Source organism: Triturus cristatus, chromosome 6 (assembly GCF_964204655.1).
Source record: "Triturus cristatus chromosome 6, aTriCri1.1, whole genome shotgun sequence".
NCBI lineage: Eukaryota > Metazoa > Chordata > Amphibia > Caudata > Salamandridae > Triturus > Triturus cristatus.
This window is the reverse complement of record NC_140589.1, coordinates 490,898,895-490,912,304: the sequence shown is the minus strand read 5'-3', so window position 1 is coordinate 490,912,304 and position 13,410 is coordinate 490,898,895.

Sequence of the window (13,410 nt, the reverse complement as noted above, 5' to 3'; positions counted from 1 at the left end):
GCAGTTTTTGGTTTGGCATCTTCAGTAGGCCTGGGTGGTAAATTTTGTTCCGCTCGCGGAATTTGCAATATTTTGACATTTCTGCATTCCGCGGAGAGAGCGAAAATGTCAAAACTTTCGCAATCTGCTGCGAAACTGAAGTATTTTTCTTGTTCGCGCTTTAAAAATGCGTTCTCGCACGCGCGGTCGCGACTTACCGGGTCCCTGCGTTCGCCTACGAGTTTTCCTATCCTTTTGCATGCGCCATGAGATGTTGGATTGTTGGTAGCCGGTCGCGCTATCCCACGAGAATTTGTGATCTCAAACACGTCATAGCGATCGCGACACGTCATTCGACCCAGAACAGGAAATAACCATCGCGAGCAATATGGCTGCGCCCATTAGCGACCGCATGGGCAAGTTGGAGAAATATTTCCCCGCGAGCACGCAAAAACACATCGCGAACGGGCGGGAAAAGCAATCTCTGCATCTTCGCGAAAGGTCCGCATGCTCGCGGAGATTTTGTGCAAATTCGCGATAATTTGCGAAAGTCAATTTCACAAATTCCGCCCACCCCTAATCTTCAGCTAGTCTGATTTGCCAATAACCAGCAGTAAAGTCAAATGTGCTTGAGAACTTGGCTGAGGCCAACGTATCAAAAAGCTCATCCGCCCTTGGAGTTGGATGAGCATCAGTCCTAGTGACAGCATCGAGCCACCAGTAGTCCACACAGAACCTTATCTCTCTCTTACCACCCTGGTTTTGATGTTTTGGTACCAGGACCACTGGACTAGCCCATGGAATATCTGAGGGTTCAATCACTCCAAACTCCAGCATCTTTTGGACCTCTGTCTTGATGCAATCTCTAACATGGTCGGGCTACCTGTAGATTTTATTCTTAACAGGTAGATTCTCATCTGTGTCCACTTCATGGGTACACCAGGTGGTTTGACTGGGTGTCAAAGAAAACATGTGCCTATATTGATTGAGGACCTTCCTGCAATCAATCTGCCGCTGGTAAGTGAGGCTGCTTGCCAAAGCTACACCATCAACTTATCCATCTTTGGGGGATTTGTGAGGAAAGATCAGGATGAGGGTCACTCTCTTCCTTCTGTCCCTCATCAGTGTCCATGAGCAAGCCTATGTCAGCCCTGTCTGCAAAAGATTTGTGCCTGTTCACATGGAGCACCCAGTGGGGGCTCCTGGGAGTTCCAATGTCCACCAGATAAGTGAACTCACCTTTTTGCTCAATTATTGGATGGGGTCCACTCCATTTGTCTTGGAGAGCTGCTGGGGCCACAGGATTCAGCACCCACACCTTTTGCCCTGGCTGGTTAACTGTCAGAACAGCCTTTTGGTCATTCCAAGCTAATTACAATTCTTGACTTGCCTCAACATTCTTGGTTGCTGCCTTCATGTACTCAGCCATCCTGGAGCAGAGGCCAAGTACATTGTCCACAATGTCTTGTTTGAGAGGTTTGAGATGTAACTCCCATCCATCCTTGACCAAACACAGGAGACCCCTAACTGGATGTCCAAACAGAAGTTCAACAGGGCTGTAGCCAACCCCCTTCTGAGGGACCTCTCTGTAGGCAAAGAGAAGACAGGGCAAAAGAACATTCCATTTTCGCCAAAGCTTTTCTGGGAGGCCCATGATCATGCCATTGAAGGTTTTGTTGAACCTTTCAACTAACCCATTGCATTGTGGGTGATAGGGTGTGGTGAACTTGTAGTTCACTCCACACTCCTTCAAAAATGAAGTTATGTAACTTGACATGAAGTCTGTACCTTTGTCATTTAAGACCTCCTTAGGGAAACCCACTCTGGAAAAAATTCCCAGGAGGGCCATGGCCACCACAGGAGCTGTAGTGGTCCTAAGGGGAATTGCCTCTGAATACCTAGTGGCATGGTCCACCACCACTAGTAAATAACTGTGCCCAGATGCTGTAGGAGGGTTCATGGAACCAATCATGACAATCCCAACCCTCTCAAAGGGAACCCCCACCACAGGCTGTGGTATGGGAGGGCCTTTGTTGTACCACCTGACTTACCACTGGCTTGAGAGGTGAGACAGGAGTGACAAAACCCCTTAGTGTTCTCTGACATGAGGCCAGTGAAAGTGAGGGGCAGGCCTGTCCCAAGTCTTGCTTTGCCTTAGGTGTCTTACCAAGGGAAAGTCATGTGCAAAGGTGAGTAGGAAGTGCCTAAACTTCAGAGGTATGACCAACATCCTCGTGGCACCAGGCCTGGGGTCTCTACCCTCTAAGTAAAGTAGTCCCTCATCCCAATAGGACCTGTGGGACCCAATGACACTCCCTGCAGCCTTACCAGCAGCTTGCTGTCTGAGGGGTTCAAGAGAGGGGCAGGTTTGCTGCTCCAAACTCAAGTCTGCCATGGAAGGGCCCCCTGTCCCCAAGAACTCATCCTGATCAGGCTCAAGTTTATCTGAGACAGTTCCTTCACAAGGACTGGGATCATCTCCCTCCAGAGTCCTCACTCTGAGTCTGGGGGAACACACAGCATTACCCCTCCTGCTCCTCCTTTTGGAAGGCACCTGGTCCATTGTTACAAGATCAAGGGCCTGTTCAGTGGATGTCAGTCTGGCCTGTGACCTGGTCACACCAAACACATCTGTAGAGATGCCTAGCATTTCTGCATGAGTCCTAAAGTCCACACCAAAATCATTGCCCAACAAACAATCTACCGGTAGGTCTGAGCTAACCGCATCTTTCTTAGGGCCAGTTACCCCTCCGCAGCTGAAATTAACAACTGCCAAGGAATGGTCAGTACTGACATTGTTTGTATTGGTCACTTGGTACATCTCACCAAGTATGATTTGTCCAGGAAACACAAGTTTCTCTGTCACCATTGTAACACTGCCCCCCATGTCCCTGTAAGCCATTGCCTCTGTTCCATTGATCAATGGCTGCTTTCTGTACTTGGGCAGGTTACTGGGACTGACAAGTAAGGTGGCAATATCCATGCCACCATCACACACTAGAACAGCCTGAGTTGGAGTTATGACTAAACCAGAACCCACCTCATATCCCAAGGTTAACCCCACTAATTACTCCCTGTACCAGCACTTGTACTTGTGCTAGGGGGAGCAGTTACCTTCGAGGCAGTGGTGGAAGGAGTAGTTTCCTTGGCTTTTGGACAATCAGCATCTTTTGTCCAATGGGTTCAGTAAGACCAAGGTTTCTTTTTGCCTTTTGCTTTGTTGGACTGCGACTCACCCCCTCCCCCCCCCCCCGATGCAGGTTCTCGAGCCCTGATGATGACTCCTTTTTGTCTTTACCTTTGTCCACCCCCTTATTTTGAGTTTTAGAATCTTGCTTCTTGTGGACACCACCAGTGTTCTGGGATTTCTGCTTCACCCTGGTCCTGACCCACTTATCTGCCTTCTTTCCCAGTTCTTGGGAAGATGTCAGATCAGAATCCACCAGGTACTGATGAAATAACTGATGTTGGCAATTATTAAGGATCTGCTCCCTCATAATCAAATTATACAATCCATCAAAATCATGTATTTTGCTGCCAAGCAACCAGCCTTCTAGAGCCTTTATAGCACTATCCAAAGGTCTACCCAGTACTGATTCTGTGACTTCTGGGTGTCTCTGAACCTAATCCTGTACTGATCTGTGGTTAAGCCAAACCCATCAATGAGAGCACTCTTCAAAACTGAGTAATTGTCAGCATTCTCTTCTCTAACAGTTAGGTGCTTATATCTACCTTTGTCAGCAAAGGAGCGCCACAACATAGCTGCCCCCTGCTCTTGAAGGACCCACAGAACTTTACAGGCCCTCTCTATAGCAGTTATCATTTATGGATGCCATCCCCAATATGCTAGGGAGGGACAATCTTTCTCAGGTTCCTAATATCAAAGGAATGTTCTTTAACTCTAAGGACACTGTTGCTGCCACCATGGGACTCTAGTCCCAACTTTGTTCTAGCTCTCTGGACTTCAAGGGACTTCTTGACAAGGGACAACTGTTCTTGCCTGAGCCTAAGCCTAGCTTGCTCAAGTTCAAGAAGTTGGTACTCCCTATCAAAAAAAGTGGTCCCTCTAGCTAGATACAGAGTTGCAGCCATTTTCGAGATGGTCATCATGCGGTTGCGTAATGCCCCTCTATATATAGTATATGGCTGCTTCACTGACAACCCGGGAGAATGGACTCCATAGGCTGCAGGGGTGTCCTGCTCATGCAGGGGCACCCTCTCACTTAGAACCAAGCACCCTGCCCTCGGGATTGTAAAGGCCTGCTATAGGGGTGACAAATAGATTTTAATTGCAGTGACCTTTAGATACAGTAAATCTATCTCTTAAGTAAGTGGTCCATGCACGGACTCACACAGGCTGCAATGGCAGGCCTGTAGTTCCATTTTGAATAGTCTCTCATGGGTGGCATAATACATGCTGCAGCCCATGGGAGACCTCTAGGGTACCTATGCATTGGGTACAAGTGTACCTTATACTAAGGATTTACAAGGGTACCCCAGTATACAATCTGGGATGTACCTAAGTACATGCATAATAGTTTAGGGATAAAGCAGATAGACTGGGGTCCTGATCAGCAGGATCCCAGTCAGACTAGTCAAAAACAGCAGTACATCGGGCAAAAAGTGGGGGTAATCGTAAGAAGCAGATCCTACTTTCCTACAAATTGAACATGTGCTTTTACATTCCTTTTTGACCAAATAAAGAATATTTAGAACCTTGACTAGCCCTCCTCATGGAATCTGCTTCATTTGACCAGGAGGAAATGATGGCATGTTGGGGCAGGTATGGGTTTTAGTGAGCATGGAAAAACAACACCTATCTGCCCCACAGCCTCTAAAATTCAATAGGGATTTGGTCATGACTTCAGTGGAAGGATTTCTCTTCTGGAACAATGTGTTCTGTCTCTAAAGGCTTCTCTGCAATCTCTGCTTCAGTGCACTCAGCTTCCATTTCAATTGGGTGTCTGTCCAGGACATGGAGGGTACATCCTTCTTATGGCCCCCTCTGCTTTCTAACTGAGTTACTTGATATGCTGTCTTATGAGTTGGTGGGATTCACTTTCTGCTCTTTATGAATCTTGCCTTTCCATTCACATTTTCATCCAGATTAAGGGGGTGTTTCAACACTGTCAACCTGGTGAGGATAATCTCATTTATTCATGATTCTCTGTGGAAGTTGTAGACCTATGTCAGAGCTGCTGTAGGTGGACTATATTGGGGTTACTGGATGCTTAAGGTAAGTGGATTATTCCGGATTCTGCTTGTTCTTCCATCTTGAGGGAATTGTGGACTGTTTGCATGGGCCTTTTGTCCTTCCAGAATGTGATGAGGTTGGACAATAGTATGCGAACGTCATACGTGTATTGTCAAGGAAGAATGCAGTCTGTAGTTCTGGCACTCTTTCCAGACAAGATATTTCAGGCTCTGGAGTGCAACATACCCGTATGGATGGCTCTTCATGTTAGAGGGGATGTGAATCTGAAGGTGGATAGCCGGATTTTCTATGACTAATGAATTCTCCCAGAAGATGCTGGCTGCCTAATAAGGCATTATATTGTTGTTGAGGAGTTTCCACTGGACCCTTCTTTCAAACATTTGCAAGAAAACAAATTGGAACCTTTTACATTCAATGTGCTGTCTTTTGCTGGAAATTAGAATTTTGAGGGATGTGGGTATTTTGGTTCATTTTGCCCTATTTCTAAGATTCCAGTTTCTTTGAGTCTTTAAAGCCAAAGCTACTTAAGGCTCAATCTTCCATTCTTTTGAACCTGGAGGTAGTGTTCTTTGGTACTTCATGGGGTAAAGATATTAGGGCATTGGTTATTCACCCGGCTGTACTAAACTATTTGGCTCAAAACTAGGTGTACAAGCACTGTGATTCTTTGTCACAATATGCACTGGCAGTCAATAGCTTAAACCCACTACTTCTATCCATAGTCATTGTGATCAGGATCTAAAAGTTAGGACTTATGCTGTGTTTTGCGATGATTTTCCTCAAGTAGGTCAAGACTTTACACTAAGGGGACTGGTGAATACCTGGATTTGGCGGTTGCTGAAGCTTGATTTCAACTGTGTATTGCTATTCTCTTAAGTAAATGCTTTGTGTGTGTTGTTTCTAATATGAATAGCTGTGTTTCATTTTCCCCATGTCCTGTCTGTTGTTGGAGGGTAGAGCAAGAACTTATTTTTAATGAAGGTATGAACAAAAGAGAGGGATAACGCCTTGATTACTTGTGGAAATGTCTATTATGTTCTTCTTCTCATCATCATGCTATTTATTACTTCCCATGCTCAATCTTTGGCTGTAGACTGAAGAATGCACATGTCGTTGGAATAGTAAGTTTTCACAAGCTGCTTACTCTGCTTTCATGTATTTTTACCATGAAGGGGAGGTGTCTGTGGTGGAGGTCAGCTGGAACTGAAGAAGGAAAAATAGAAGCACAGGCTGCAGATTGCCTCATTTAAAATTAATGATACAAAGGAGAGAAGAGTAAGAGTATTGAAAATAACTACAAGCAATTCATTCATTTTAATGGGCTATCTCAAGCCTTCTTTTCCTGAACATGATCATAACAATCAGAAAGTTTACCATCTCCAAACATGTGTGGAGTCACACTACATTTGAAATGGGTATCCAGGGCTGATCGTACAGTATTTGAAATTAGGAAAAGCATTCTCTGCTAATTTGATTTGGGCAAACCAAAAATGTACACTATATGGATCTTATAGCAGTCCATGTCATGGTCACCTATAAAATTCTGGTGTAACTTCTGGGAAAGATGTCTGAGGTATAGACACTATCTTAAATTTTTGTTAAGTGGTTCTGTCAGTTTTAAAACAAAAGATTAGATTTGGCCAAGCCTTAATGTTTATTTAAATTCAATACCTGAAGTGTTACTGAGCCCTCCTAATTGCTGTTATTGTTCTTGAAGCTCCATAGACGAGGGCTGGCCTATGCACACATATACAATCAGCTTTATACCAAATGTGCCAGGGTTACACCACCTCAGCCTGAGACACAAAGAAGGCTATAAAAAAGAGATATCTGTGATTGATTGGCACAAAATGCAAAGACTTCAATATGTGTTATCAGGAGTCCAGTCAAGGATGCACTGCCCGTTCAATGCCAAGAGCACCTAAAAAAAAATCTGAGTTGTTGTTTGATGTACTAGAAGTCATGAATATTTCCCACTATAAAGGCAAGGAATTCGAAAGATAATCTCTCTTCTGCACAGTTCAAGAGTCCTTATGTTATTATGACTGGAGTGCAATACTTAAAAATATTCTATGCCAGGGCAGCAAACAATAGAATCCCGGAATGATTATATAATGCACAATAACCGGCTAGAATTTGCTTGAATCCGTGTCACATCACCCTGGTTGTACTAGAGCTGCCCAGGTACCTAGGGACTCAAAGTATACACAACCAGCTGCATCTTTGAGCTGTAATTTCAAGCATAAATCTAGATTTAACCCCACCATGATAAAGCTAATGTTGATATTATTTTCTAATTAGTTGTTAATCTTTTTGAAAAAATTAACTTGGCTCATAATGACAATCTGACAAATCATGAATAGCATTCTTGTCAAACCCTATCCAAGGACACTAGTTATCTTTAAGAATTCTCCAAAGGGAGAGAATGTAGTCATTAGAATTTGTAGGTCATGGAGATGAAGACCGGTGCAATCCTGCCAATGTGGATGACTGTAAATAAGCTGATGGTCAGGATCTTACATTTTCTCAAGAAGAGCCAGCTAATCTGTTATCCAAATGTGCAATGCTCGATTTCTTCATGATAGGTAATACACCTATCTAAATGTCAAATTATCATCAATAACCATTATATATCTCTTTCCCAAAGTCATTGTGTTGTCACCCAACATCAGGAAGACACATCTTTGTGGACCATGATTCAATGAATATTTCACAAAATATATTTATTTTTATTTGATCTCAGAGTGACCTCACATTAATGACCTAGTTAAATGGCTCTATTACCTTCCCTGTGAAGGGAACAATATACTACTCAGCTGTGATAAGTAGTCTACATCATAGATCACTCACAAGGGCATTCAGCACAAAAATCAATTTTACATACTCAATCAGTCAATTTTTAATCATCTCTCAAAAATGGTATTTAATGATATTAGAGTTCAATAAATATGTACTCAGAAACAGTTGTTTCATTAACTAGGAGGCAAGCAACCTCCACCAATGGATCGCCAACTGTGCCAACACACTCACCCCCCCCTCCAGAAGACTGCAAGACAACACAACAAGAAAGCAAACTGGCTCACCACGGCACTTGAAGAATCCAAGCACTACTGCTGACGCGGAGAAACAACAAACCTCTGAAAACACGCACAGCCTACAAAACAGTCACCATGGCACACCACCAACTTATCAGAACCACAAACAAGAATTTCCACTAAGACAAAATCCTCTCCACCACCCACAACTCCAAGCAACTCTTCTCTATCATACAGGAATTTGTCAGACCCAACAGCAAAACAACAGAAGTCCCTCCCTCCCAAGACCTCTGCAACAGACTCGGCTCTTTCTTTCAACTCAAGATCAAGACACTCTATGACAACTTTGGCAACCAAGAACTTTGCACTGCTTCAACCAACGGAGCTCAAGAACTTCAGGCCCATCTCGCTGCTTTCTTTCGCAGCCAAGGTTATCAAAAAGGCTATCAACTGCCAGCTAGCATGCTTCATTGAAGCCAACAAATTCTAGACAACTCCCAATCTGGATTCCGCAGCAACCACAGCACCAAGATCGCACTCCTCGCCACAACAGACGACATCCGTGCCCTCCTCGACCAATGCCAAACGGCAGCCCATATCTTCCTGGACCTATCAGCAGCCTTCAACACCATCTCCCACCACACCCTAGCCACCAGACTCCACGACGCTGGCATCCAAGGAGAGGCCCTTGACTGAATATGCACATTCCTGATGGGCAGAACACAGAGAATAAGACTCCCACCCCTCCTCTCAGAACCACCAGAGACCAGATGCGGAGTACACTAAGGATCTTCCCTAAGCCCCACCCTCTTCAACGTCTACATGGCCCCCCTCGTAATCCTCATCAGAAATCATGGGCTCAGCATTGTCTCCTAAGCTGATTCATTTTCTCCCCCACCAAGGAACCTGACATCACCAGGCACAACTTCCAAGAAGGAATGAAAGCCGTTGTAACCTGGATGAAGAACATCTGCTTGAAACTCAACTCAGAGAAAGCAGAAGTCCTCCTTCTCGGCTCCACTCCCTCTGGGATGATACCTGGTTGACCCCACCCCCAGAAACCTACCCACACTGACAGACCATGCACCTAACCTTGGCATAATACTGGACCCATCACTCACTATGAATCGCTAAATCAATGCCTTCTCAGCATGCTTCAATACCCTCAGCATACAACGTAAAACATTCAAATGGATACCTTCTGAGTCCAGGAAAATGGTCACCCACACCCTCATCACCAGCAGACTGGACTACAATAACACCCTCTATGTCGAAATCAACCAAAAACTCCTCTGAAAACTCCAGACCGTTCAGAGCGCCACAGCCTGACTAATCCGCGATATCCCATGGCACAACCACATCACCCAACACCTCCATGACATCCACTGGCTCCCCGTTGAAAGAAGAATAACTTTCAAGTTGCTCACGTACGCCTACAAGACCCTCCAAAACATCATACCACAATACCTCAACAACAGTCTCTCCTTCCATGCCCCCAAGAGAAACCTCACTCAACTGAACTCTCCCTAGCCACTGTTCCATGCTTCTACAGGAACAGAGCGGCAGAGCGGGTGGAAGATCCTTCTCCTACCTTGCAGCCAAGACCGGGAATGAGCTCCCCTTAACCTCCGGTGAAGCCTGACACTGCACCAATTCACCAATTCAGGAAAGACCTGAAGATCTGGCTCTTCGAATTATCCCCAATGAGTTTCATCCCCCAGTGCCTTGAGAACCTAATGGGTGAGTAGTGCGCTTTACAAGCACCTGATTAATTGATCAACGTTACTGCAGTTTTGTTTGTCCACCTATCTCCCCTTTGATCATCATAGCATATGTGGTCTCCTAATAGGCTTGGATTTGATATGTTTTCAAATAATGCATTTTTGCTGTACTTAAGCATGGAATACAGTGATAATTTTCATCTATGGAAAGTAACGTATACGCTTACCTATTTATTTATAAGTAAACCATGCTAGAATGTGAGATGGTATTCCTCACTTGTGAAATTCACTGACTTGTATTGTAAGTAAAACCTAATTGCAGCATTTGATAATATATTTGCCATCACCCAAATAAGCTTTCTATTAACTAATCTGTATTGTTGCTCTATATTTTGGGTTATTGGCCAATGCGCGTTCATTTAGCAGCAGATCACTTGTTTGTCAAATATTTAAGCTCCTTTTTCCACCGCTTTTCTGAACAAAACCATACCAAATAAGACATTTACATAACATAATGAAACAAATAGGTAGAATTTTTAAAGGGGTTTTACATTACCTGGTCCTACGGTAAGACTACTGATCACGTTATTGGAAAAACATATTAGGAAAATAGAATTATAGTTATCAGTTCCGTAATTTGAGATGTCATCAGTGATGTCACAGACCATGTAATAAGTGATGTAATATGCCAGTCAATCAATAAGTCAATCAATCAATAAATCAATCAGGGGTTAATAGAGTGCGCTACTTGTTGGAGGGAGGACCGCCGGGGAGTCGGGGAGACTAGTCCGGCACCCTTCCTACCGCACAGTTATAGCCGAGCGCCTCTGAGAAGCCCCCTTCGGGGAGGTCCTTCTCCTATAATCGTACTAGGCCCAGTAACACCACCACACAGGACTCAATATCAGTTGCTTGATTTCGCTCTTTATCAGAAGTAGCACGTTTCAATATTTACAGTGGGATCGAGGGATCCAGTAAGAGTCTCAATGTCTGTTAGAGGGATAGGGTAGCGGGACAGTCTTAGTACCAACCAGGTACGGGAGGGCTCTGCGCCAGACCTTGAGTGCTGGTCTCGGAGCGGCTCAGACGTGGGGAGCCGCGACGGCGTCTGCAAGGCTCGGGTGGAAGTTCCGCTTGGGTCGAGCCGCGACACAGTCAGCAGGGCTCCGGTGGTAGGTCCGCTTCGGTCGAGCCGCGACGAGGTCAGCTGGGCTCTGATAATGAGGTTCAACAAGGTCAGGCCGCGACAGCGTCAGCAGGGCCCCAAAGGTTCATGAAGGTCTTCAAGCACGGGGGAGCCGCGACGTCGTCAGCAGGGCTCAGAGTGTGGGTTCAGGATGAGTCTTCTTCCGTAGGGTCAGCCGCGATCCGATCAGCAGGGCTCTTGACTCCCGGATACAACTGTTGTCCTGTTGTTGGGTTGCCCCAGATATAGGGCTGGAGCCCTTTGATGTCCGGACCCTTGCGCCCGGAGGGGGCGGAGAGGCCGGGTAGGGAGCGGCCAGACGCCCAGCAGGAGAGGCACCAGGCCCCAGAGAGCTGTGAGGTGATCGCACCTAGGTGTGGAAGGATGGTTGGGGGTCCCATCGATACTGCCCTCTGCCGGGAGTGGGAAGGGTTCACGTGGTATCCCCCGGGCCAGGGGATGGCGCCTCGATGTCGGGCCTCGCTGGGAAAGAGGCCGGGTGAAGCCGGGTCACGCAGGTGGTCACGTGGAGTGACGTATAATCCAAAATGGAGGAGCCCCGAGGTGCATGGAGCCGCGTGCGGCTTAGCGAGGGGGAACAGGACCACGCCACGAGGCCGGCTCCCACATGCTTCCCCCCCAGCTGAAGGCAGGGAGAGTCACCCATCTCCTTGGGGGTTCTCCTCGCCGAGGCGGAAGAATCGGGACAGGCCGTCAGCATTGGCGTGGTCGTTGCCGGGCCGGTGTTCTACAGTGAAGTCCATCCCTTGCAGCGAGATGGACCAACGCAACAGCTTGGGGTTCTCGCCCCGCATTTGCATGAGCCACCGCAAGGGCCGGTGGTCAGTTTGGACCCTGAAGTGGGTGCCGAAAAGGTAGGGCCGGAGCTTCTTGAGAGCCCATACCACGGCGAAGGCCTCCCGCTCGATGGTGCTCCACCTCTGTTCTTGCGGCAGCAGTCGGCGGCTGATGAAGGCCACAGGCCGGTCGAGGCCCTTGGCGTCCATCTGAGAGAGGACTGCCCCGACCCCGTACTCCGAGGCATCAGTCTGGACTACAAATTCCTTACTGTAGTCAGGGGCCTGTAGCACAGGGGCAGCGCACATGGCCGCCTTGAGGGTCTCAAAAGCGGTCTGACAGCGGGGCGTCCAGTGCACCGTCTTGGGCTATTTCTTGGAAGTGAGCTCCATAAGGGGCCCCACAATGCTGCCATAATCCTTGATAAATCGTCGGTAGTAGCCTGTGAGGCCTAGGAAGGCCCGGACAGCGGTCTGGGTTGCGGGGGGCTCCCATGCCTGGATGGCGTCGACCTTTAACTGGAGGGGCACCACCTGGCCACTCCCCACCTGGTGGCCCAGATAGGTCACAGATCCTTGACCGATCTGGCATTTACTGGCCTTAATAGTGAGCCCGGCTCTTTGGAGAGCGGCCAGGACTTCCCCGAGGTGTCCTAGGTGCGCGGCCCAGTGATCGCTGAAGACTGCAATTTCATCGAGGTAGGCCGCGCTGAAGGCTTCTAGTCCGGCCAGGACCTTGTTCACTAGCCTCTGAAAGGTCGCTGGGGCGTTCTTCATCCCGAAGGGCATTACCCGAAAGTGGTAGTGCCCATCGGGGGTGGAAAAGGCGGATCGTTCCTGGGCGCCGGGAGTGAGCTTGATCTGCCAGTACCCAGCGGTGAGATCGAAGGTGCTCAGGTAGCGGGCGGCCCCCAAGCGATCGATCAGCTTGTCTGCTCGTGGCAAGGGGTGGGCATCGGTCTTAGTGACTACGTTCAGGCCCCGGTAGTCGACACAAAATCTGAGTTCTGGGGCAGTGCCGGGGGCGGCGGCTTTCGGCACCAAGACTACCGGGCTGGCCCACGGGCTGTCGGAAGGCTCGATGACTCTGAGAGCGAGCATCTTGGCGACCTCGGTCTGTATGCAGGCTCGGACTCGGTCAGGTACTCTGTAGTCGCGGTGTCGCACAGGGGAGCTATCCCCAGTGTCCACGTCGTGGACTCACCAGGGGGTCACCCCGGGCGTGAGGGAGAAGAGGGCAGCAAAGGGTCGCAGCAGCTTCTGGCAGTCATGGTGCTGTTCTGGTGTCAGGGTGGCGGAGAGGCGGACGCCCTCCAAGGAGCCGTCTTGGCCCGAGGACCCCAGGAGGTCTGGTAGGGGCTCGGAGTCACCTTCGCCCCCATCGTCGGTAGCCAGCAGCAGGCTCAGTTCAGTTCGGACAAAGTGGGGCTTGAGCCGGTTGGCGTGCAGGACCCGGAGGGGGTTCCTCTGGGACTCC